Here is a 25,080-nt window from a genome sequence, read left to right as displayed (position 1 = left end):
CCAACATTCTTTACCCTCCTCATTACTTTGTCCCAGCTCCTGACTCAGGCAGAGACCCCCTGCTTACCAGAAGCCATGCTTTTACCATAAGACCAAGTAGGCCACATGCCTCATACTCCCCTCATACACTCAGTGCACTCCCCATCCTCAATTCACCCACAACACCTCATCACTATGTCCAAACCTCCAACTCAGGTGAAACCCTGCTTGACCAGATGCCTCCCCAGCCACGAGAAATTCAGCCCTCAACATGAATGAAAGACACATACTCAACCACAGGCCACATCAACCTGGAGACCAGAGATAATACATAAAACAAACAAACAAACAAAAACAACAACAAAAAAAACCTAAAAAAAAAAAACCAAAAAAAAAAAAACTAAAATAAAACCACCCAATAAACACCCCTCCAACAAAGATAAAATCAGAAACTGACACCTGCACCTATAACCACCACAAACCCAGATGCCTAGATGCCAACCCAAGAGCACAATCCACAACAGTCAAGGCCACATGACCACCAGAGCCCAGCTATCTTACTAAATCAAGTCCTGAATATTCCAACACAACTGAAGCACAAAAAAAAATAAAGACATTAAAACCAGGTTTATGCAGGTGATAGAAGTCCTTAAAGAGGACATAAATAAATCCCTTAAAGAAATCAAGAAAAACACAAACAAAAACAGAGAAAATTAATAAATCTCTTAAAGAATGATAACAATAAACAGTTAAAGGAAATGAATAAAATTTTTCAAACTTAAAAATGGAAATAGAAACAATAAAGAAAATACAAACTGAAGGAATTCTGGAAATAAAAAAAGGAGTTAAGTAAACAGGAACAAAAGATGCAAGCATCACCAGGAGAATCCAACACATGGATGAAAGGATTACCATGCAGGGAATGCCCTGGGAAGGGGAAATAGAATAGATTTGGCCAGTGGACTAGGGGCAGGTGGTAACTGAGAAATGATCTACTTCAAGACCCAGCTTTAATACTTTTGTGTATATACCCAAAGGATGCTCCATCCTACCACAAGGACACTTGCCCAACTATGCTCATAGCTGCATTATTCACAATAGCCAGAAACTGGTAACTCATGTCCTTCAGTCAAAGAATGTATAAGGAAATGTGGGGTGTTTACACAATGGAGTGTTGACGGGAGCCAAAAGCCTAAGTGATCCTTGACACACATGCCACCACATTTAGGCTTCTCTCCTCTTTTCCTAGATCTAAGCCTTGCTTAAGTCTCCATAGCACCAGAACCTCTTCTCATAAATATCAGAACCTCTTCTCAGAAATCAGGTGACCGCACTGCAGTTAGGCAGTTAGGCAAGAATAGATAATCCTCATAACAACACTCACGGCTGGCAGAACAACCCATGATTCAAGTCCCCTCTCTGCTTGCACCCCCCTTTGCCCCTCCCTATATATGCCTTAAGAGGAAAGTAAGATTTTGGAGCTTGATCAGACATCCTGTCTTGCTCTCATTCATTGTGTCCATTGTCCCTCTTCACTCGCTGGCCGTCCCTTCAGGTCCCTGTTGAAGACCCCACTGGCAGGGGCAGAATATTACTCAGCTGTTGAAAATAATCACATCATGAAATCTACAGGTAAATGGATGCAACTACAAGAAATTATCCTGAGTGAGGTAACCCATTATCGCAAACATGGTATGTACTCACTTAGAAGTTAGCTGTTAATAAAGGTTAAGAATGCTACAACCCACACACCCAGAGAGGATAAGTAACAAATTGGGCTCAAAGCTGGATGTATGGATCTCCCTGAGAAGGGGAAATTGATTTTTCAGATGGATTAGGAGGGATCAAGTGGTAGGGGAGGGGTGGAGGAAGACAGTACAGGGGACAGAGGCTAATGGAATTGGAGAACATTTGGGGGGCTACATGGAACCCTAGTGCAGTGGAAACTTCCACAATACTATGAGAGTAACCCTAGGGAAGACTCCTAGTAATGGAGGAAATAGAGTCTGAACTGGCCATATTCTTTAACCAGACACCTTCCAGTGTTGAGACTGGGACACCAACCCAGCCACAAAACCTTCAACCTACAATCTATCCTGACTGCAAGATATGCAGGGACAATGGAAGTGTAGAACTTTTGGGAGTGGGCAGCCAGTGATTGGTCTAAATTGAGGCCCAGGATACAAAAGAAAGTCCACGCCCAACACTGCCAGGAAGACCAGGAAGCAGAGGCTGGAAAGCCCAGAGACCTGTAATAGAAAACAAACAAACAAACAAAAAAAAAAAACATGTGTTCAAATGATCCAAGTGATATTCTGCTATACTCATGGATCAGTGCCTAGCCTAATTCTCATCTGGAAAGCTTCTTCTGGCAGCTTATGGGAGCATACAGAGATCCACAGCCAAACATTAGATAGAGAGAGTCCAAATTGGAGATCCCCATGAGGTCCCTCCCCTCAGAGCACAAGGCCTGTTCATTTCTGAAAGGAACCAGAGGAGTACAGAGTGGGAGGTGGGGAAGTGTGGGAAGAAACTGGGAGGAGTGGCAGGAGGGGAACCACAGTTGGTTGGGATGTGTTGTATGTGAGAAAAATATAAATCAGAATTAAAAAGCTGAAAAAGAAAACCAAACAAACACCTAGAGGCACATCATCACTGAATGATATCAAATGCCAATGAGAAAAACCAGTATACTGCAATCTGCATCTCTTCACAGAAACATCAGTTTCATGGCAAGAGCAAGGCAGAGCATTCCATCTCTCATCTGCCCACTCTACACTGCTGAAACATTTAGTATTAGGATTTAGACAGTGAGTCTTTTCTGTGATACAAGGAAATAGTTTCATGTATTTGCATGGCCACATTCAAAATCCTGGTTCTGGAAACCTGACCATCCCTGAAATGTAACCTTTGCAGCACATCAGACTTTCCTTCATCACTAATATATAGGGACACAGATCCATCCTCAGTAGGAACTGTAGGGCAGCAATATATGTCATTGATCGTCATTCACAGTGGACTCTCTTTCACAACTGCAGGTCTTAAGTCTATGAAAAATAGTTGCTTCACAGTAGTAATGGAGAGAATATAAAATAGAACAAGGCTGTGCTATGAAGGTCACATGATTTAACGACATTTTTGATAACCAGAGAAGAAAAAAGGAAAAAAGTCACAGGAAATAAACACATCTGATGAAATTGTCCAACGCAGAGTACAAAAGGCCTTCCTGACTTCAATATCAAATAATTTTCAAGGAAATATCCAGACACAACACTGACCTGCTGCTCATTTACAGGAGACACAGCCATTCTCCTTGTTGGTCTTCTCCGAGTTTCTGTCTCTGGAACAAAGACCAGAACTCTTGTTTACATTTCACATCAACGTTTAAAAAGCACAAACCTACAAATCTGCAACCGTGTTATGTGTGTTATGGACAATGTCATACCACAGGAAAAAATCCAAACACCCAAGTGATACCAGGTCTTGTCAATATTTCTACAGAGAGGAGAGCTTGTGAAATTATACTTGGAGTTCTTAAAGAAAATAACTCTCAGGTGGTGGGAGTCATCACGGCCTTCTTTCTGTTTCTAGGCCTGGCTAGGGGAACAATATTCTTATTAAGGGCAGTTTTGTGACCATATGGCGACAGGACGGTACTGTCTGCCTGCTTCCTGCTCATTGCCTTCTCTGCCGGGGTCAATGAGCAGAGGTCCAAATGTTTGCTTTTCTAGCTGACTTCTGCATTCTTCCGGTCTGTGCTGGGCTCAGATATCTGGGTCCCAGGGAGGGAGTCTCTGCAGATGGACTTGTCAATGGGGGTCAGAGTGGCAAGGGTGCACAGCTCTGACTGATCTCTGCTTAAGCCAAGCACAAGAAGCTCCTAGGCTGAGAGAGAGCTGTCTCTCTGCCTATCACAAGGATGGGGGTGGAGGTGGCAGGCCTGACTGGAGTATGTGATCTGATGATGTTCCTTCTCCCTTCCTTCTTGAATGCCTGTTCTCTGTGACGGAAACTAGACGCCTTCGGGGGCTCTCTGATTAAATAAACTTTTCCCCCTCCCCAGCTCCTGTGACCTCCCAATGCTTAACCCCTTGGACAGGCTAGGAGGCTGGCAGACTGGGTCTAGGGGTTGAACATGGCCCTAGTGTGGACCTGGGTATAAGAGGGAGAAGGAACACTTCGGCCTCAGAAGGGCAGAAGTTAAATGACAGACCTAGGCCCAAGACAGCCAGTGTTGCTCTGATTTAGAAAGGCCATTTTTTTTCTTTTTTGCTCACTTTTTTTTTAAGACAAGATGTAGCCCACAGTGACCTCGCATTTCATATGTCCCTAAAGATGACCCTGAATGGATCTTGTTATCTTCACCTATCACGTGCTGGTATTGCAGGTATGCACCTCCATATCCTGGATCAGGAGATCAAATCCAGGACTCTGTGAGTGCTAAACAAGCACTCAGCTAACTGAGCTACACTCCAGCCCCTTTCTAATTTCCAAGTACTGGCAATGGAGTTTCCTCTTCACTGTTTATTCCCTCCCCCTCCGCACCCCTCCCCCACAACTCTGTCCACAGTTCCTGGAACAAACTGCCAAACTGGCCAGCACCACCCCTAGCTCCTGGCCGTCCTCCCACATCCCTGTGCAGAAAAAGACTGAGGCCGGGGTTCTCCCTTACCTTGGTACCAGGCCCTGATGGGAAACTACTGGAAGAAATTGAAATATGGCATTGGCTTCTCTTTCAGCCTGGAAAGGGCAGAGATTCTGCCAGTCCAGGCCCCTTTTCCAACCCAGCAGGCCTCCTTCTCAAGGGGGTGGGCCATGGCAGTGGCAACTCTGAGATCCCATTCCTTTAAAACAGAAGGGTCCCAGGCGGATCTCTGTGAATTCGAGGCCAGCCTGGTCTGAGTGAGATCCAGGACAGGCACCAAAACTACACAGAGAAACTCTGTCTTGAAAAACAAAAGAACAAAAACAAAACGACAAACAAAAATAATGAAACAGAAGGATCTACTCCTGGCTGACCTTGGAGTGAACCCGCTGCAAGTCTGCCCCCGTCTGGATCCGCAGCCAGCAAGGCAGTGGTTAGACTGGTGATTGGCAGCCACATGTGGGAGCCACGAACCCTGAAGGTAGACATATTGACCTTCGAATTTCATACACTGTTGCAGGATCCCAAATGTCTGCAAGGTGGCGGATTGCTTTGTGGGTGACTCAGTACAGCCAGAGAGTCTGGCCCTACCACCTGTCCTGGAAGCCTTTCCTAAGGAGCTTGGTTTGGTGGAGCTGTCCATGGGTTGGCAGGGTTCCTTGAGCCCACTTTGCTTTCCTTTTATAGATATTTTCTCTGCTCTCCCAGTGGAAAAGGAGGAAAAACTGAGAGGGGTGGGCCCAGAAAGATTCATAGGCTCCTCCCCACCAGAGAGCTCAGGTTGTTTTGCCCAGATGCATAGTAGTGGGAGGGTGTAGAGTGGGGTGCTCTCCCCGTGTGGCTGCTCCCCATGCATACCCTGCAGTGACTAGGGTGGCTGGGGCCACCATTTACTTGTGTTCAGGCCAATGCACGTGTGCAAAGGAGCAATCATGGAGGAGCTTTTACCTCATAGACTCTGTGCTGATTTAGTTGCTCCTTGAACACCTCCACTACTGTGCCCTTGGGTTTTCTTGTCCTGCTGGAGGGAAGAGCAAACTCTTTCAAAGGGCTGATGTTCACGTGGAGCAGCACACAAAAACGCTATTTCTGTTAAAGTTTGTTCTTCACCCAAAAGAAAAATTTCTTTTTTTTTTTTTTTGTTTTGTTTTGTTTTGTTTTCCGAGACAGGGTTTCTCTGTGTAGCTTTGTGCCTTTCCTGGAACTCACTTGGTAGCCCAGGCTGGCCTCGAACTCACAAAGATATGCCTGCCTCTGCCTCCCGAGTGCTGACCCCAAAAGAAAAATTTCTAATTAATGAATTTCTGATTTGTAAGTGAACCAGGGGGTCCCATGGGGGTTCTTAATCTGTTTAAATCTCATTCAGGATTTTCTCCAAGGTGTATCAGCTTCCAACCCACATAGCTGAACTCTAATATATCGTTCAGAAATTCTGACTGTCCATTTATTTAAAAACCATCTTTTGTGAATTTTTCCACTCTTGATTTTTCTTCTTACTGTAGCTGCAAGGTCTTTTTTTTTTTTTAATAATAGTTCTTCTCACTTGGATCTTCAAATCAGTGTGAACTGTACCTCTAAATATGACTTCATTGTAAGAGATGCACTTTCAGATTTTAAAATGCAAAGGCATTGTGGTCATGGTAATACATGATCCTTCATTCTTATTTGACAGAAGAGGAGGTGGGGACTTTTGCCTTTTAGTCAGAAATTGCTCAGCCTCTGTCCCTCATCTTCAATAGTATCTATTCAAATGGGAAATTTTTTCCTTTGGGAGTTGACTTCTAAGGCTTAGGATGTGGGTATCCTTTTGTGTTTCTCAACCTTTATATAGGGGAAGTGTAATATGAGATGTAGTGGGAGTGATTTGGAGGGATAATTCAGCAGTTGATCTCCAAAATTGTCACAAGTTTGAAAGGGAAGGGACTGTTGGACAAGTGGAATAATGTGGCTGTGCATATATATTAACAGGCATTGGACAGTATTCCATAAGAGGAGTTGAGAGGCCCTTCCAAGTTGGACAGGAGTAAAGAGCAGAAAAATGAAATCTGCCCCAACCGTCAAGGAGCACAGGAACTGCAGGTGAGGAGCTTTTAGAGCAAAAGATGCTGCTCCAGGGCTCTAATGCTCTACTCTGTACTCTGATACTGACAAAGCATTTTGCACTTGAACCCTTACTTGAAAATCTAAAGAAATTTAGAGTGATGAGAACAGTGACTATGTTTGCAGTTCCTCAGCCCCTGTGCCCTCCTGAGGCAAGTGTACCACGGAAGTGTCTAATTGGCCTCCCTTGCCCCTCTGCAGAATCTCCAGCTGGACAGAAAAAGAAACTCTTAGGGGTCTGGGTCAGGTCAAGCATAAGCTTGTCCCTTTCTAGGAGTGAGCCTCATAGATTGCCTCTGTTCCCTCCAGCTGAGCTTCAAGGACAGATCAGACCACAGGCTTCCCCACTTCTAGTTAAAGGGGTCCACAATCCTGCATCTGCTCAGCACTACTGATGCCCACATTCCCATTCAAACTGGCTCCCAACAGTATCAGGCAAGTTGGAAGCTTGGAGCACCATCCCCACCCCCCAACTCTCTGCACCTGGTGTCCTTGCCTGAGCACAGGTATAGGGGAAGACTAGAAATGCATGTTCCCTCAGCTCCATCCACTACCCAGCTTGAGCAGCCATGGGCCCACTGGCTTCTAGCCTTGTCCACTCCCTCCATCACCTCCCTCCCTGGCTTGTCTGGCACAGCTTCTCTTACATGGCTAGGAGATAGGCCAGGCCAGATTTCTACAGGGAACCCCTTTAGTGATGCTCTCCCTCTTCACCAGCCTGCTTGGTCACAGCCATCAGCCTTCACCATTCTGGACACAGTGACAACCATTGCCACTTAGTGGGCCAGACTTGTGAATATCTGAAGCCCAAGGGCTTCCTCTTAGGTCAGGTTCCCCGTTTTCTAACAATGGTGTCTCCTTCCCTGTTTGCCTGGGTCAGTGATCTAGGACCAGTGACTCTGACCTTCAAAGATCTGTATGACCTGCTGCATCTTCCCTCAACCACTTACCCAGCTCTGGAGAGATCTGGTGACCTGATGTAAGTTCTTTTCCCCATTGCTTTGTTCAGTCCTTGCTTATCCTATGTCTTAGTTGATGAGACACCAATCTGAAGCTTCCCTGGAACACCCAAAGAAGGATCTTCAACCTAATTTATTGTCCTCCCTCCTGCTAGTTTTTCCCTTCCCAGCATCCATTACAATTTATAAGTGTTTATGATTTTAATAGCTGTCTCACTCAGAGTAAGCACTTAGAGTATACAAGCAATAGGTGTCAGAAACAATGTTGGTTTATTCTTGTTCTTCCTCTCATTTTAGGACTGCACTGGCCCCACTAGAGGGGCACATTGCTGGGCTCAAATTACAGCATCTGTGACTCCATCTGCAGGTAGGAAGAGGTGGGAGCCCTGTTTTGGGTTCAGTCAATACATAGCAGTGGCTTTCTAGATATTCCCATCTCATCAAATGACAAGTAAGAAAGGCGCTGATATAAATCATCAGAGAGGCTTCCTCCAGTGGCTAATGGGAGCAGATGCAGAGACCCACTGCAGAGGGACCCGCCTTTTGCACATCAAAGACATTGGCAATGAGATGCAGAGTCAGTGAGAAAAAAACACACAGACTACTTTCCCAAGGAATAAGTGCTTCTCATCTGCTCTTTATTTTTAGCCACCCTGTTTATAGTCACCACACCAAGTTGATTACAAATAGGAGGATTTTCCCCATAATCAAATGGTACACAGTTACTATATGATCATCATAAAACCATATTTTTCTGGAACAAGTCAATCTCAGTACATTTCTTAGTCGCATATTTATGTACTTTCTGAGAAACCCACATTCAGTTAAACATTCATTTTTTAGACTTCTCACAAAACCAAGATCCTTGCTGGGCAGTGGTAGCACATGCCTTTAATCGCAGCACTAGGGAGGCAGAGACAGGAGGATCTCTGTGAGTTCCAGGCCAGCCTGGACTACAGAGCAAGATCCAGGACAGGCACCAAAATTATACAGAGAAACCCTGTCTTGAAAAAATAAAAAACAAAACAAAACAAAACCAAGATCCTTTCATCCATGGCTGTTTGCATAGGGAGTGGTTTTTTTGATTGCCAGGAAAACAGGTTACTAGTTTCACTTTTCATATTTTTTAGAGTCCTGTGCAATTATCTTAACTAGGCACTCAATTCTTTGTTTTGTAGTTACATGAAGTCCTTATTGAAACTGTTGTTTCAGATATGATGCCCACTGAAACTCATGAACACATTCATCAAGATTAAATGAACTTGAGCCAGCCTGGCTCCTGAGACCCAATTGTTTTTCTTATTCCCTAACCAAACCCACAATCTATATAGCTCTTCAAGGTAAACTCATGAGTCTTAGCTGTGAGACACTTCCTTGTTCTTATTTTCTATCCTTTGCAGCCTCTGCTTTGTCAAGGCTGGGCAACACTAATCCTACCTTTACCTATGTTAATTTCCCACTCAGATGACCTCTGTCACAGTCCCTCACTATATTTATCAAAAACTCTTAGTCATCAAATCCCATTTACACTAACACTATTATAGTATAAAATCACTGCTTCAGTTAAAGAGTACACATTAAGAGGAAATCATCTTCATAATAATCCATAGGAAACATGCCAAGTAGAGCAGAATATTTCCAATCCCAGTACATTAAAGGCAGTGGAGATCTCCCTACCCCCATTTACATCCTGCCAGATACCAGAGAAAAATGGCAGACCAGAGAAATGCAGCAACCATGTAAAGGCACAGCAATAGCAAGAGACAGTCCAGAGCCAAAGCCCTAAGGGCCTTGCCTATGTAAGACTCACCCATCAATGCTTTCCTTCCTGGTGGTCTAATCTCTTGAAACTTAATGGCCACCTGATGTTCCTCTCACATGTCCACCAGCCCCACAGCCAAACATTAGGCAAAGCCTAAACTGGACACCTCCATTGGGATCCTCCTGTTGGAGCTCAGGGAACCCTGAAGAATAGGGAGAGGAGGAAATGTAGGAATCAGATGGGCCGAGAATACTAGGAGGATAACTTGGCCCAAAAAAAACTAAGAATGACTCATAGGGGCTCAGAGAGCCTGAAGCAGCAATAATGAGGTCTGCATGTCCCTTCATTAGGTCCTCTGCATATTAGTTTTGCTTGTTAGCTTAGTATTTTTTGTGAGACTCCTAACACTGGGAGTGGGGATGTCTTTGACCCTATTGTCTGCTCTTGGGATCTTTTGACTGGGTTACCTCACCCAGCCTTGCTATGAGGGTTTGTGCCTAGTCTTATTGAATGTTTTCATGCCATGCTCAGGTAATATCCTTGGGAGGCTCTTTTCTCAAGAAAATCAGAGGAGCAATGGATCTGGTGGAGAGGGGGGCTGGGGGCTGGGAGGAGTAAGCAGATGGGAAACTGTGATCAGGATGCATTGTATGAGAAGAATAAATAAAAATATATGCTAGGGGTGATGGTACCGGCCTTTAATCCCAGAACTCTGTAGCCAGAGTTAAGCAAGTTTCTTTGAGTTTGAGGCCAGGCTGGTCTACAGAGCAAGTTCCAGGATACCCAGAGAAAGATATTTTTATTTTGGTTATGTCTGTTGATAATCCAGCAGATTATGGAATATTCAATGATCAAATAATGGCACTTAATAAATATTTCCTTTTAAAATAAAATCTTCATTTATTTCACAGTTGTATATATTTATGACATATGATATTTTCTAAGCAGGATTTAAATATAATGCTCAAGTCTGGTTGATTTGTCAACATCCACATCATTGCTTTGTGTTTGGAGATTTGAGGTCCTCACCTGTATTGGTTATCCACTATATGTAATAAAGTAGATGATGTACAATGCAGGTCTTTAGATATTGTTGTTCACTCAAATTGTGCTTGCATCATAACTCTCCAGCCTAAGTTTACCCCTCCAGTCTTCACAGTCCCTCCCATGTAGACATTGCTAGTCTATCCAGAGTGCTGTGTTTCAATGGCAGTTGTATGTATTCTACTGGTCAGGAGACAGAATCTATTATATCAATATCATTTCCTTTGATATCCAGAGAAGTGGACTAGCTGTCCTGAACATGCATGGTTCTTAGTGATGATTTTAATAATCTATAGCACTAGCAGCTGTATAAGGGATTCCTCTTCCTCTACACCATCACCAGTATGTGTGACCTAATCCCTTTAACAGTAAGATTGTAACTTGGGAGAAATGATTGCTCCCACTTGTTATGACATGTCTTACCATGAAAAAATAATGAAATCAGGCAATTATTCTAAAAACATGCTAACAATTGGAGGTATCCTTTTAGTCTATGACTGTGCTTTTGTTTTCTGACAACTTCACACAAACTGGAGTGAACTGAAGAGAAGAGACCACAACTGAAGAATTGTCCACTTAACATTGCCAAGAGTTGTCAGGAGTTCCTGGGTTGTATAAAAAAGCAAGCTGATCAGTCAATGGAGAAATCATCATTACTCCATGCTTTCTACTTCAGTTACTGCCTTGAGATCTGGATTTGGGGTGCTGAGAAGAAGGTATATTCCTGTTTGTTAGGATGGAATGCTCTATCGATATTAATTAAATCCATGTAAGTCATTACATCAGTTAGGTCCCTTATTTCTCTGTTAAATTTTGATCTTGCAGATCTGTCCAGTGGTGAGAGTGGGGTGTTAAAGTCTCCCACTATTAATGTGTGGGGTTTTATATGTGATTTAAGCTTTAGTAATATTTCTTTTACATATGTGGGTACCCTTGTATTTGGGACATAATGTTCAGAATTGAAACTTCATCTTGGTGGATCTTTCCTGTGATAAGTATGTCATATCCTTCTTGATCTCTTTTGATTGATTTTATTTTGAAGTCTATTTTGTTAGATATTAGGATAGCTACACCAGCATTCTTCTTTAGTCCATTTGATTGGAAAGACTTTTCCCAGCCTTTTACTCTGAGGTAGTGTCTATCTTTGAAGTTGAGGTGTATTTCTTGTATGCAGCAGAAAGATGGATCCTGCTTTCATATCCATTCTGATAGACTCTGTCTTTTAATAGGTGAATTAAATCCATTGATATTAAGGGATATTAATGACCAGTGATTGTTGATTCCTGTTATTTTTTGTGGTAGCATGTGTGTACTTCTCTTCTTTCAGGTTTACTGCTGTGGGGTTATCTATTGCGTGTATTTTGTGGGTTTATCTGAATTCCTTAGGTTTGAAATTTTCCTTCCAGTGCTTTCTGTAGGGCTGGATAGGTGTTGTTTAATTCAGATTTTGTCTTGGAATGTCTTGTTCACTCCATCTATAGTGACTGAAAATTTTGTTGGGCATATTAGTCGAGGCTGACATCCATGGTCTCTTAGTGTCTGTATTACATCTGTCCAGGTCTTTCTGGCTTTCAAAGTCTCCATTGAGAAATGGGGTGTTATTCTGATGGGTCTGCCTTTATAAGTCACTTGCCCTTTTTCCTTAGCTGCTGTTAATATTTTTCTTCTTTTTGTATTTTTAGTGGTTTAATTATTATGTGGCGAGGGGACTTTTTTGGGGGTCTGGTCTATTTGGTATTCTGTGAGCTTCTTGTATCTTCATAGGTATTTCCTTCTCTATGTTGGGATAGTTTTCTTCCATGATTTTGTTGAATGTATTTTCTGTGCCTTTGAGTTGGTATTCCTCTCCTTCTATCCCTATTATTTTTAGTTTTGGCCTTTTCATGGTATCCCAGATTTCCTGGACAGTGTGTTTTCTTTGACTGTTGAATCTCTATTCTCTATTGTATCTCCTATACTGGAGATTCTCTCTGTCTCTTCCATCTCTTGTATTCTGTCGATTATACTTGCACCTGTATTTTTGTTCATTTATTCAGATTTTCTATTTTCAGCATTCCCTCAGTTTGTGTCTTCTTCATGGTTTCTATTTCACTTTTCAAATCTTGAGCTGTTTCCTTCACATGTTTAATTGCCTTTTCATGGTTCTCTTGGCTTTCTTTAAGAAATTTATTGATTTCTTCTAATTTTTTGTCTTGTCCTCAATTTCTTTAAGAGAAAAATTCATTTCTTTTTTAAAGACCACTAGTGTCTTCATGAAGTTATTTTTAACTTCACTTTCTTCTGTTTCTGTTTCATTGTGATGTTCAGGTCTTGCTTTTGTAGAAGGGCTAGGTTCTTGTCAGGCCATATTGCTTTTTATGTCATTGTACGTATTTAGGCACTGGCATCTATCCATCTCTTCCTCCAATAGGTGCAAAAGGTGCCTGTGTCTGAGCGAGCTGCTATTGGTCCAATTTGTGCTTGCTGTGTCTGTGTCTCAGAAGGCCACTCTGGGTCCCATCTTAGCTTATTTACATTGGAGCTGCCAGTTTCTGTATCCAGGGAGCTGCTCTTGGTCTTGTCTGGGTTCTTGGTCCAATGAGAGCTGGCAGTTTCTATGTCTCAGGAAGTCACTGGGATAGCAGCAGAATGGGTATGTTTGCAATAGGGTGTATGTCTTGTAGATTGCAGGGTCCAAAGGGGGGGCGTTGATGGATGAGTCTGCCCACAGGAGTCTTCCCTGCTCCTTGGCAACTGGGGCAGTGATGTGTGTGGGGTTCCCAGAGACTGTATGTGTCCCAGGGCCTAGGTCCTAGAGGCAGGACCCTCTAGGTGAGAGATGAGTCATTCACCTATTGGTCCAATCAAAGCTGATGGATTCTGTGTCTGAGGAAGCCACTAGGGTCATAGGGGGATAGGTATTGAGGTAGGGCATGGGTCTTGTTGATTCAAGGTTGAATGGGGGGTATAGGTGAGGGAGCCTGTTGTCAGGAGTCTTCCCTGCTGGCTGGCAACTGGGGTAGAGATGAGTCAGGGTTTCCAGGGACTGGTTCTATCTCAGGGCCTAGCTCCTAGAGCCATATCTAGGATGTGGCTGGGGCTTTCTCCCATGTAAAGAGACTGTACTTTAGGCCAAGTATATTTTTCTTTCTATCACTAACTCATGCCTTCATGCCCCCACCATTTGCTTTCCTGATCACCATGACCCAGAAAGAACATCCAGAGCTTTGAACCATACTCATGTTCTTTTACCCCCAATGCTCCCAGCTCCTGTCGTTTCTCACCTGGTGATTGGCTTCTGCTCTGATTCCATAGGCAGGTGTAACTATGAAAGGAGGCCTGTTCTGAGTCAGGATGGAACTTAGGTTTCATTAACTCTTTACAATGTCTGTAGTGGATATTAGAGCATCTCTGAACTGAGGATCCAGGAAGTGGGAAAAGTGAAAGCTGGGGTAGATGACCCTAAGCTGTGTCCTGGCTCTGAGTGTCCAGTTTAAAGATTCTGTGAACATCAGCACAAGTGAGGATTGTTGGGAACTGAGAGAGACACTTACTTGGATAATGGGGAACTTCCAAGTAGCATCCTTGTGGAGGAGAAGAACTTAACAGTTTGAAACAGTGTACTAGTTAGCATTAACAGTCACCTTGACAAAGCCCAAAGTCATATTGGTGGAAAAAGTGTCCCAACTGAGTAACTGCAACTTCATGTCTATGGCCCATCTTTATCAAGTTAGGCTGTGGACATGTCTTGATGGAGTATCTTAATTGGCTCAGGAGGGACCAAGCCTCTTTGGGCAGCACCATCCCTATGCAGATGGTCCTTGAATGTATGAGATAGAAAGCTAAACATGAGCCAGAGTGTGAGCCTGTGAATGAGCCAGCAATCAGCATGTTTTCTACCTTGACTTCCTTCAGTGCTACACTATGATACAGCCCCAGAAGGAAATGGACAATTTACTCTTTCCTAAACTGCTATGCTCAGGAGAAAAGAATACAACAGTGTATTGGGAAGAGCAGAAGACATGTCAATTTGAATCAGTGTTCTTTGTACTAGAGAACAGACCTTTCAGCAACATGTGGACAAAGAAAAGGAAGGCTTTAGACACCAATGATGGGCCAGAAAGTGCATGTGCAGCCCCTGTATTAGACTCTCGAGAGAAATGTTCTAGGATTTTCCTCTGAAATTTTCTAAGCACAGGGCTCCTTCTGAAGGTGCCTATCCTCTGGATGTACACTATTTCAATTCTTGTCATGGACTTCCTTAGAAAAATCTGAAACCTTGTGTAGATCCAACCTACACTAGAAGGAATTAGGAGTTCTGAAGAGCACAGTGAACCTGATGACAGGCCCTACATCCCACCTGTGCTGAGGGTCTCAGGGCAGTTCACTGTTGACTTGTTGACCATGCCTACTGTAGCCCTAGACGTGAGATTGTCATTCTCCCAGTGATCTCCATGGGGTGATATCAGGACACACCATTAAAAATCAGAAAATTGTTTTCCTGAGCCATGACCTTGCCTAGCCAACTCATTTCTATTTTTGTCTCCACTAATCCAGAGCTTCCTCCCTAGATTCTGTTCAGAACTACTGGCTCCTTCCTTTTTTCTGAGAACACATGGGGAACACTAAAGTCGCCTCTCTTGGCATCTCTCATAGGGCAATACAGGATTACTACCAGGGAATGACCTAGGCAAAGGGCAAAGGGGACCCAGGAAGATCGGGGGTATATGTGCTCACTGAACACACAGCTCAGCCAACACATAATGCTGAAGGTTACTTTGAAGCCCTCCACAGATAGAAGGAGCTAACAGACTTTTCAAGAACACACAGATCGCCTCTACCCCAACACTGAGTACATGGAACTCCTCACACCATGGCTCCTGGAACATTCTCCTGGATCAGGCAATTGACTGGTGGCATTAGTGATACAGGATTGATCTTCATCCCTAGTCATCACTTAGCTAGTCCCTTTGCAGTCTTCAAAGACTGTCCTTTTCCTTCAGGGAGTAAATCTTACCTTCCCAGAGCACTGAGGACACAGGGCAGACCGGATGCTCAGCTGGGTCTCTGTGTCACAAAGACACATAGACAGGATAGAGGCTCCTTCTTACGTGCAGACACAACCAATGCCGCAGGATAGGAGAGGTGATTGATCAAGATTACCAAGGTGAAATTGGATTGGTGCTCCACAATGGAAGTAAGAAAGGTTATGGCTGTTAAGCAGGAAATCCTTTAGGACTACTCTAGATTCCACCTTGTTTTATAATTAAAGACAATGGGAGACTGCAACATGTTAATACTGGCAGATAACAAAAGATACAGACTCACCAGAATGAACATATATGTCACAGCTCCATGAAAAGAGCCAAGGATGTGTAGTTTCATTCTCACTGAATGAGAGTAAAAGCCATGTATTCAAAATTTAGTCAAATTATGTAAGTTTTAATTTCTGCCATAATAGGTTCCTCCCTAAAAGCAGGTTTGAGAAAAGACCAAGGAAAAAAGGGGGCAATGGGGTTTGTATATATCCTCCCAAAATAGGGGAAAGGCTTTCCAGGGCTTAGGAGTTCCAGAGGAACTTTGATGATGTAGGTACTTGGCAGAACAACTTTGCTTCTGAGGGTAGAGGTCTAGGGTTAGGGCATGGAACATGTTCAGTTCCAGAATCTTAAGTTTTACAGTAAATAGAAACAAACTTCTTTTGACACCATGAAAAGATGGTTTCTGATATTAAGATGGAGTCAGGCTGGTCCATCAATCATAGGAGAAGGTAATTACAAATACTAGCTAAAGCATGTGAACAATTTCAGAAAGATGGATTAGAGTTGACATGAGTTATTCTGTTGTATTTTTTTAAGAATGTGCTCATACAGATATTTGTGTTTTCTTCTTATTTCTTTATCATAGGATGTAACATCAATCAAGAGAATACTAATGATTATTATATTTCAGTTTGAGATACTGAAAGAATATCTCTCAAGGAATCTTGCTACCTCTTCTAAATTAATAATGACTTTGTGGTTTTATGGGGACAGTTTTAGCATGTTTGGTAAAATTGTAACCAGGTTAAATATATATTTCATTTGCAATTACATGTGTGATAAATAAATTATGTTTAGTTATAAGCTAGTTATTGTTTTCATTTAGAAATTAATCACCGCATAAGGATATATGCTTGAGTGACAGGTTGACAAGAGGTAGACTCATAAAGGCTGTTCTTGGTTATCAACTTGACTATATTTGAGATGAACGAAAATCTGAAAATGAAATGCATACCAGTTAGGGATTATTTTTAATTAATTTTAAGTAGGAAGAATCACTTCTAATCTGGTTCTTGAGGCAAGAAGACTCACTCCTTTATTCTGGGTGTTGAGGCAGGAAGACACACTTTCAATTGGGCCATACTTTCTGCTGAAAGCCTGTAAAGAGACACTGCAGATAAAGTCTTTGTGCTTTGCCTTCTTGCTCTTGACTTCCTAGCATGTTTGCCTGCTCGTTCGCCTTCACTGGCATTAGAGCCTACTCCTTTCGATTCCCCATCTACTAAAGACCAGGTGAGTCATCCAGCCTCATGGACTGAGCATCTTTTAGATTTATGGAATTTCTTTTGATAGCCACCCATTGTTGTATTAGCAGGACTACAGGCTGTGCGTCATTCTATTAATCACACACACACACACACACACACTCAGAGAGAGTCTCATTCCCTTTGACTGTTTTGGTGTGTGAATGTGTGGTAACCACCTCTGGTTCACTTTATAGTGTCTCCCTCTCTGTGTCTCTCAGTTTTGCTCAGTCTCTGTCTCTCATTCTCATTCTTCCTCAGTCCCACTGTCTCTCCATATCTTTCTCTGTCTCTCCCTATGTGTCTGTGTAGATGAATTTCAAAAATGGTTTTATTATATGAAACCACCCAGCCAAATATAGGGGTGAAAGCTTTATATCAGGAAAAGCCACCAGGCAACCATACCTTACCAACTCTTCAGATTCCAAATGTGAGTTACTTCCTGTCTGCCCATGCCTTTATTGTGTTGCTTTTCTGCCCTCTCCTTGGCTCTCTTAGCCCAGCTACCTCACCTCCAATACCTACACAGCTCAGTCACTTTCTGTCTGTCTGTACAGACCTCCAGGCTTCTCTGGTTGGTACTGGGAATAAAGGCATGTTTCACCATGCTTGGCTCTGTTCCCTACCTTGAACACACAGAGACCCTGCCTGCGAAGTGATAGGATTAAGGAAGTGCACTCTCTGACTTTTGTGTTTACTATAGTGGCCGGCTTTCCTCTGATCTCCAGGCAAACTTTATTAAAGCATAAATAAAATGTCACCACATTTCCCCTTTTTTGTCTAAAAAAATTATAACTAATATGAGAAAGACTATATACATTAGTACAATAACTATATATAATATATACAAGCAAAATATACATCAACAATGTCTAGTCCATCTGCATTCGACAAATTCATAGAAATGGCTTCTTTATCTATCTTATTTTGTTGAGTCCAAAATGTACCTAATTCACTTTCCATCCTATCTTGTATTACCAACAGAAAAGTATTTTATGGTGTCTTTGAAATCTATAAACTTACACCTCCTTAGTGAAATTCTTTTCTGAAATTTCTTAACAAGGAAAACTGTGACCATAACTATCTCATCTTCAACTCCCTCAGAGACCCAAGAAGGAAATAATATTAACTAGTAAAACAGGAAGTGCAAACAAGCTACTTTTAAAAAATGAGTTATGACAAAAACAACCAACTGCCTGGACAGTCGCCCAAGGTTTCTCTGCACCTTGGGGCATCATCTTTGGCCTATAGGTTTAGCATATTTGACAGACGTTTTTGTGAAGTGGGATGTACACAAGGTCTAAAGCTTTACCCACATTTGGTGTGAGAATTCCATGTAACAGATAAACCTGAATTCCACCAGTGTCCTATCATGATTTAGAATTTTAAATTCAGGAAATTGCTGGTATATTTGGAATTCAGCTTCCCATTCTTCTTGACTTGTGGGTGACTTCATCTCCTTTATTACATGCCAGTCTACCATTGAGAGGTTAAACTCCATCAGCCTAGTTCCTCTTTCAAGAATAAATGTTTCAGGTACTGCTCCACTACACACCAGAAGCCATCGGTCCACTGCCTGTTCAGATGCCTTCAAAGAAAGGGGCACTGTACCTTTTCCAGATTGCAAAGCCACTTCAGTGATGGTGCCATATTTTCCTGGCCTCAGGGGACACTTGGTGCCAAAGCTGCAACCATTCTTGTCTTGTCAAGGATTGGTAATCCTTTGTTTTGTTTACTTTTTGTCCATTTTGGATAGCATACTGTCAGCAGTCAATGCAAGAGCACTTTCCTGCACTGTGGCTAACTTTTGCAACAATGAAAGTTAACTCTGTATGCATTTTCTTCAATGGCCATACCTTCTCTGAAGTAGACTGGTGCTGCCAGGAGCAGAAATGTCTCATAGTCATTATAAAAGAAATAAAATCTGTGTTACTAAAACATTTTAAATGCCATATTCTGTAGATGTCCAAAGGGTTTGAAGATGACCTGTCTATCTAAAATTTATCACTGCTTGACCTTGAAAGCATACCTAATATGAATACAAGTTTGATTGTAATGTCTAAGTACTAACTTTCATTTCTTTATATCCTAATAGTTGGTAATAATAACATCCAAGGATTAGAAAACTGCATTATATTGTTAAATGAACTGTATAGCTACAATATCATGGCAAGATTAGAACTATATGTACAGCATTTTCTAACTAACTAACTAACTAACTATATAATATAAAATCCAATCCAATGTAATGTATTTAAAACTAGTAGTTGTCTTTTAAAAGTAGATTCAATAATATACCTTTTTGTCTATATCATATCTATATCCTCTCTTTTTTTTCTTTTCAGAGTAGATTCAATAATCTACCATTTATTCTATCATTTCTATATTTTTTCAGAGTAGATTCAATAATGTACCTCTTATTTATATCCTCATTTTTCTTTTTTTTAAAATAAGAACCTAAAATCTAATCCACTTTGTTTAGCCTCTTTCCTGACCATTAACAATAACACCTTATAACCAACCATCCTAAACAATGACAGCTATTCCTCAGCTGATCCTTTTGCCTCAGATTGGAAGCCTCTGAGTCCTCATCCAGAAAGAATCCCACCTGAATTGAGCTGCTCCAAGCCTGAAAGCTTAACCAGCCAAATGCTTCTAGTTTCTGGCCCTCACGACTTAAATATCTTTCTGCTTTCTGCCATCACTCCCAGGGATTAAAGGCTCATTTTTGGGATTAAAGGTGTGAGTCACCATACCGGGGTGTTTCCACTGTGGCCTTGAACTCACAGAGATCCAGAGGGATTTCTGCCTCTGGAAAGCTATGATTAAAGGGGTGTGCTACCACTATGCTTATTCTATCCTCTATGTTTAATATTGTGGCTGTTGTCTTATCTGACCCCAGATAAGTTTATTAGTGTGCACAATATTTTTGGGGAACACAATATCACCACAAAATACTTTTGTCTAAATCAGGTCACCTCATGAAGCTTCCACCAATGGGAAAAATAAAAGCTCCACCTGTGCCTCTCCATTAATGGGAAACTTTATGAGCCAAGACCATGCTTACTGCCCCAGGGGTTCTCAGTTCCTCTGTGACAAGTCACACTTGCCCTGGAGGAGCATGCTCATTGGAGCCTAGCACTCACAATATAGAGCACCATTTTTGGAAACAATGGGTGTTGAAGTGTTCACATACAAACCCTTCAAATGTCAGATTTGAGGGAGGGGTACCTAATACCCTGACCCTGAACTTGCCTAATAAAGACTCACCCATGCTACAATGTAGCCATTGGCACAGGGTCTACCAGATGAATCAAAATCAAGGGACCAAAAAAATTGATTGATTTTTTTTCTTGTATTGACAGTTAAGTAGTGTTGGAGCCAGACTACAGGAGAGCCAGACTGAGAATGGCTGAGCTGATTGAATCTGTACTTAATTGTGTTGTCTAGGCTTAATCAGTCTCCAGAAGACAGGACTAACTGGAGAGAGATGAGATGTAGGTGTTGTGCCTGAATCTGGAGACCCCAGAGCAAGACAACCACAGAACCTATATCCAATGTGAAACACACAGGGGTTTATGAATTAACAAGCAGCCTGGGCTTGGTCTGTGTCCAAATCTCTGACACAGGGGCTAGAAGGAGGACATCCCTGAGCTCTCAGAATGGGGGTTTTTAAAGGGAAATATTGCAAGCACGGTGGTAAAAGGCTTTGTGTCATAGGACTGGGTGAGGCTGTATAACCATTGAACCCTCTGGTTGGGGTCCAGAGGAATTTTCCAACATTTATCAGAAGGACATTTGGAGCCTGCAGATGTTGTTTATCAGGATTGCTTTATGCTAGTGTTCTGCCAGGGAGGCTGGCTGGCCTAGCACATAATGGCATCCAACAGGTTGGCAAGAGTTTCCACCTAAAACCTGAGAAAAAAGATTCTAAAATGGAGCTAAAAATAGCCTCCTAGTGGTCTCTCTCAAGTTAGTGGCAACCTGTGGGTTTGAGCTTCTCTATGGTGGGTTCGTGGCGTGCAGGCTTGACCTATGCTATGTTAAACAGCGGTGTCTCCAAGCTGTGCACTATGCTGTGTGTTGGATATAGTTTTTGTTAGTTAAAAAAAGAGCTTTCTGGGCTACACAGTGCTGTGGATATTGCTCTGTATAAATAAACACTGATTGGTCAGTAGCCAGACAGGAAGTATAGGCGGGACTAACAGAGAGGAGAATTGAGGGAACAGAAAGGCAGAGAGGGAGACTGCCTGGAGCCCCAGCCAGGACAAGCAAGATATAAGGTACCAGTAAGCCACGAGCCATGTGGCAAAATATAGATTAATAGAAATGGGCTAAATATTAGAGTAAGAGCTAGACAATGATAGGCCTGAGCTAATGGCCAAGCAGTTTCAATAATGTAAGCATCTGTGTGCTTATTTTATGAGTGGGCTCCGGGACTGGCGGGACTTGGTGGGACCCTGAGAGAAAAGCTCTTCAGCTACAACACAGTGCTTTGATAGAAGCATAGAACCACTGTTTCTAAGAGTTGATGGCTCCCAGACCTGGCGGTAAACATACCACCGCCATGTTGGGAAGCTAAGGTGGGTAGAGCCTTCAGCCAAAGCTACCATTTCAGTCCTAGTAATGCTGCAGTTTAAAACAGTAGATACACAATAAGACAGATTCAGATGAAACAAGACTTTAAATGCTTTACAAGGTGTGTAAAAATGTATGTAGGGTTGAAAGAGAGAGAAAAAGGGTATATACAGTTAGATAAAGAAATAGTTTTTAAAAATAAAGTTTTTAAAGAGACAGTAAAGGTAGTATAAAAAATAAGTCATGTAAACATGGATATTACACAGAGAATCTGGATTGTGTTGTCTTCACGATTTTTTAAATGCAGAAAAACACTTGATAGTAAAAGATGTTGAGTTAAGCCACTATGTGCTTTTTTTTTTTTTTTGGTTTTTTTATTATTATTATTATTATTATTATTATTATTATTATTATTATTATTATTTTATAACACCATTCAGTTCAACATAATAGCCACAGAATCCCCTGTTCTCCCCCTCTCGCCCACCCCTCCCCCCGGCCCACCCCCCATTCCCACCTCCTCCAGATCAAGGTCTCCCCCGAGGACCAGGGATGACCTGGTAGACTCAGTCCAGGCAGGTCCATTCCCCCCTCCCAGACCGAGCCAAGTGTCCCTGCATAAGTCCCAGGATTCAAACAGCCAACTCATGCAACGAGCCCAGGACCTGGCATCAATGCACAGCTGCCTCCCAAACCGATCAAGCCAAATGACTCTCTCACCCGTTCAGGTGGCCTGATCCAGTTGGGGGCCCCTCAGCCTTTGGTTCATAGATCCTGTGCTTCCATTCATTTGGTTATTTGTCCCAGTGCTTTATCCAACCTTGGCTTCAACAATTCTCGCTCATATAAATCCTCTTCTTACTCACTAATTAGACTCCCAGTGCTCCACCAGGGGCCCAGCCGTGGATGTCTGCTGGACCCTTCCTTATGACACACCATTGCCCTGTCAAACATTGCCTGTGAGCACCCCTCCTCAACAGAACTCTCCACAAACACTCACTGGTTCCAAGCTTCTTAGCTCCATGGAGATGTGACTCCATTGCCCCAACCCCATTATGTGGCATCTAGGTTTGGTGTGCCTTTGTTCAATAGGAGAGTTCAAGTGGCCTCTCTGGAGCAGTTTGTTAACCTATTTTTCCAAACTATGTCTTCCCTAAACTGTGAATTATTATCTCCCAACCTGAACAGCATTTCCTATACACATAGAAAATTTGAACAAATTAAATAAAAAATGTCTTCTTGGTTTGTCTTCTACAATGATCAATTTCCAAACTTGCCTGTGTGCCAGCTGACCTTTCACATTTTCCACTCCAGCCTTGTCTCTGAGAATCAAGCCCCATCAGTAACTTCGTAATTGCAACAGACTTCTGTTTATTCTACAGATATTTATCTTTAAAACTAATTCACTTTATTGTGTATGTATGGGAATTGTGTGGGGGTCTTTTTCCTTAGTTTAATTTTAAAATTAAGCCCAATTCTGAAACCAAGTAGGCTGTGTGCTGTGCTACTTTTAACTATGTATAAAAATATAAAAAACATATTTGGAGAAAAATGTTTCACTCTGAACAGATTCATTGAGACTGCTTGATCTTTGGCATGTGATGGGTGGACCTTAGTGTCATTGCTGGGTATATACTGGGGATGTCCCTGAATGCTGTTTACCTTGGTTTTGGCTTCAATATCTGCATTGTACTCAAGCGGTTTCCTGTCAATTGTTGTGTTTCCTGGGATGATCACTGGTCACTATTCTTGCAAGGAGAATGCACTGCTGACACTCGAGTATGTGTGAGTGTGTGTGTTTGTGTGTTTGTGTGTGTGTGTGTGAATACTAAAATATTTACAGTGAATGTATAAATCAGAGGGCCAGTGAGAGGGCTAAGGTGATAAAGGCACTTGCCAGGATGACTGACAATTGGAATTTGATCCCTGAGACTGAAATGGTGAGAGGAGAGAACTGACTGCTATAAATTATCCTTTGACCTCCACACTTCTGCTACACACTTGTTTCCTGCCTTCCCTCATCCACCAAATAACTCAGGACCAGGGTGTCCTCGAATTGACAAAGACCAGCCTGCCTCTGCTTCATGAGTGCAGGGATTAAAGGTGGGCATCACCATGCCCAGCCTGCTATTGATGTTCTTCCTGCCTATATGTTCTCTGGGTTTCAATGTGTCAAACTGGCAGGCTGATGAGGACTGTTGTCTAGGGAGTAGCAGACATGTTGATGCTGGCTACTTATAACAACTTATGATATCTTGGCTTACACTCTCATCATCTGCATTACAATCATATTCATTCTGGGGTCTGGAAAGATGGCTCAGTAGTATAAACACTTATTGCTCTTGTTTTATTCTTATAAAACCCTTGTTACTCTTGCAGAGGGCCTGGGTTTGATTCACGGCACCCACTTCTTGTCTGACAACCATGCAGAACTGCAATTCCAGGGGATCAAATGCCTTCTTGGATGTCTGTGGGCTGCACACACACACAAGGTGCACAGAGAGAATGCATGCAAAACTTTTAAACACATAAAATGAATCAATTTAAAATATACAGGTATGTGGGGTACATTCATGTTGACATGAGCTACCCGAGTCTCCATTATTTATACTCTTCATTTCTATGAGATCCTCTCTCGGTGTTGCAAGTTGCTCAACTTTTGATTTTTTTCTCCATAGTCTAATTTACTATCACTTACCCCTTAAAACAGTGATTTTCAACCTGTGGGTCAGACCCATTTGGTAATCATAGGACTCTTATGTACAAAGGTCACCTAAGACCTTCTGAAAATACAGATATTGATATTATGATACATAACCTTAGCAAAATTACAGTTATGAAGGAGCAACGAAAATAATTTTATGGTGAGGGTCACCACAACATGAGGAACTGCATCAAATGGTCACAGCATTAGGAAGGGTGAGAACTACTGCCTTAGAAGGTCATTAGGTTGGGTGTTCTCAGAAGTGAGGTTATAAAGGAGGTGAAGGACATATTCCAGGCTGGGTTCTTCTTCTCTGACACTATTTGCAATAATGTAGACATAGGAACACAGAAGCATCATTCCTCTCACAAGTATATATGTTAGTTTTCAAATTAGTGGGAATTACCACTAAGTATTTTTTTTTTTATATTGAAGCTATCAGTTATTACCTCTCCCAGAGAAAGGAGGTTGACTTCGGTTTTAATTTTTTTTTAATGCCCAGGTCTTGCTATCATCAGAAAGATGTTTTTCTGTTTTCTGCAATGGAAAGGTAGAGGATTAACTTTCTTGGTATGGTTCTGAAATTAATTCTTTTGTTTTGGGGTGCGCAATTTTGAAACTACTTTATTCCTTAGCAGGTACTAAAATTTAAACATGGAAAGTAGAAACTCTCACTTAAAAGTGAAATATCTCCAAATATGCTCATGTTTTTACAAATTACTACAACCTCATCAAGAACTAAAAGGTAGCCGGGCAGTGGTGGCC

General features: G+C 42.1%; 1 protein-coding gene and 1 long non-coding RNA gene across 3 annotated transcripts in view; one reads left to right on the top strand and one right to left on the bottom strand.

Annotated features, from left to right (window-relative positions):
* LOC121826538 (uncharacterized) overlaps positions 1-4,516 on the bottom strand; it is a 97,005-nt gene extending 92,489 nt beyond the window's left edge. The window contains exons 1-2 of the mRNA XM_076565061.1: positions 4,257-4,516; positions 3,258-3,319 (exon numbers count right to left, since the gene is read on the bottom strand). The gene's annotated coding sequence lies outside the window, so the exon portion shown is untranslated. The remainder of the gene's footprint in view (positions 1-3,257; positions 3,320-4,256) is intronic.
* Positions 4,517-4,543: 27 nt separating this feature from the next.
* Positions 4,544-25,080, top strand: part of LOC143272520 (uncharacterized) — a 25,972-nt gene continuing 5,435 nt past the window's right edge. Inside the window, exons 1-4 of one of the 2 annotated variants that reach the window (XR_013050169.1) lie at positions 4,544-5,105; positions 6,593-6,703; positions 7,605-7,703; positions 7,981-8,050. This is a non-coding gene — a long non-coding RNA (uncharacterized LOC143272520). Of the gene's footprint in view, positions 5,106-6,592; positions 6,704-7,604; positions 7,704-7,980; positions 12,633-25,080 lie in introns of those variants that run through there. The other variant, XR_013050164.1, reaches the window with a different exon arrangement.

The sequence above is a fragment of the Peromyscus maniculatus genome, chromosome 1 (genome assembly GCF_049852395.1).
Source record: "Peromyscus maniculatus bairdii isolate BWxNUB_F1_BW_parent chromosome 1, HU_Pman_BW_mat_3.1, whole genome shotgun sequence".
NCBI classification, from domain to species: Eukaryota; Metazoa; Chordata; class Mammalia; order Rodentia; family Cricetidae; genus Peromyscus; species Peromyscus maniculatus.
This window is presented reverse-complemented; position numbering and strand designations above follow the sequence as displayed.